Source organism: Ovis canadensis, chromosome 6, assembly GCF_042477335.2.
Source record: "Ovis canadensis isolate MfBH-ARS-UI-01 breed Bighorn chromosome 6, ARS-UI_OviCan_v2, whole genome shotgun sequence".
Lineage (NCBI taxonomy): Eukaryota > Metazoa > Chordata > Mammalia > Artiodactyla > Bovidae > Ovis > Ovis canadensis.
This window is the reverse complement of record NC_091250.1, coordinates 104,541,901-104,543,277: the sequence shown is the minus strand read 5'-3', so window position 1 is coordinate 104,543,277 and position 1,377 is coordinate 104,541,901. Positions and strand designations below refer to the sequence as shown.

The window sequence follows — 1,377 nt, the reverse complement described above, 5'->3', positions numbered from 1 at the left end:
GACTTTTATTAAAAAAAAAAAAAAAAGAACAATAAAATCAAGAGAAACTGAGAAAAATATTGCAATCACTACAATGTGCCTTGCAGATTGATGCTGGGCCACAAAAGAGAACAGTACAGGCTTGGTTCTTGCCCTCAGGGAACTGAACTTGGGTAGATGGGCAACTAACTATGAATTATGAGAGAGTATGGTAAATGCTGTGCTGGAGAAAGGTCAGAGCAGGGTATTTGAGGCATATTTAGAGTTTTCTAGAAAAGGTGATTTTGTCTTCTTGACTTGAATGAGGAATGGGTGCTGTGGGGAAAGGAGGAGAGTTTCAAACAGAGGAAAAACCTACATGAAAATCCAGAATGAAGACTGGGAAGGAAGGACATGTGCTAAGAGCTGAAAAGAATGTTATTGTTGGAGGGTAGAGTACTAGTGGGTCACTGTTTTGAAATGACGCTGAAGAGATTGACGGAAGAAAGTAAAGTGGAAAGTGGTGGGCATAAAAGACGTAGCTATAGCTGTTTGAAGCTGCAACTAGCGCCTCCAAAGTGAGAAAATCCTTAGTCATCAGCACAAATCTGCTAATTGCTTTTGAAGCATCAATGCTACAACCAACTTTTGGTAAGTTTGGGAGAAAACTGAACATTCTTATGACCGCTTTCATGCTCTGAATCAAATACAATTGGAATGCTGCTGCTTCTCTCCTTACACTCTTCTCTTTCCTTCAGAAGATCAGAGTGGTCAAAGGTCACTTGCATTTCCTGATGTCTACCACTGTGTGGTGCATATGATGGAAAAATCTTAATCTCCTGAGACTTGCGATGTCTTCAAAGGAACCACAGATGCACGTGTGGAATTTTTTTTTCACACACATGTGGAATTGTTTTTTTTTTTTTTGAGGGGGCTTTCTTGGTGGCTCAGACGGTAAACCGTCTGTCTGCAATGCAGGAGACCCAGGTTCGATCCCTGGGTTGGGAAGATCCCCTGGAGAAGGAAATGGCAGCCCACTCCAGTATTCTTGCCTGGAAAATCCCATGGATGGTGGAGCCTGGTAGGCTACTGTCCGTGGGGTCGCAAAGATTTGGACACTACTGAGCGAATTCACTTCACTTCACTTCACTTCACCACTGTGTGGCACCACAAAGAACAAGCAAGGGCCACTGGGCATAGAATAGAAAAAAGCTGAATAAACAGGGAGTTCAAAATTAAAAAAAATAAGAAGTATACAGGACAAGCAAATAAGACAATTCATGTCACATCCTCTCCCACTCTCTTCCCAGATAACCAGTGTTAACAGATTGGTGTATGTCCTTTTCTACCTTTTGCTAAGACCAAATACAAGTAAAGCTGTGAAGTGAAGCTGTGAAGGTGCACAGTCGTGTCGGATTC

The 1,377-nt window shown here is 42.1% G+C and overlaps 1 non-coding gene across 1 annotated transcript; it reads left to right on the top strand.

Annotated features, from left to right (window-relative positions):
• Positions 1–769: 769 nt before the first annotated feature.
• LOC138443021 (small nucleolar RNA SNORD42) lies at positions 770–836 on the top strand. Its single transcript, XR_011257950.1, has one exon. It is a non-coding gene; the product is annotated as a small nucleolar RNA SNORD42 (small nucleolar RNA).
• Positions 837–1,377: the final 541 nt, after the last annotated feature.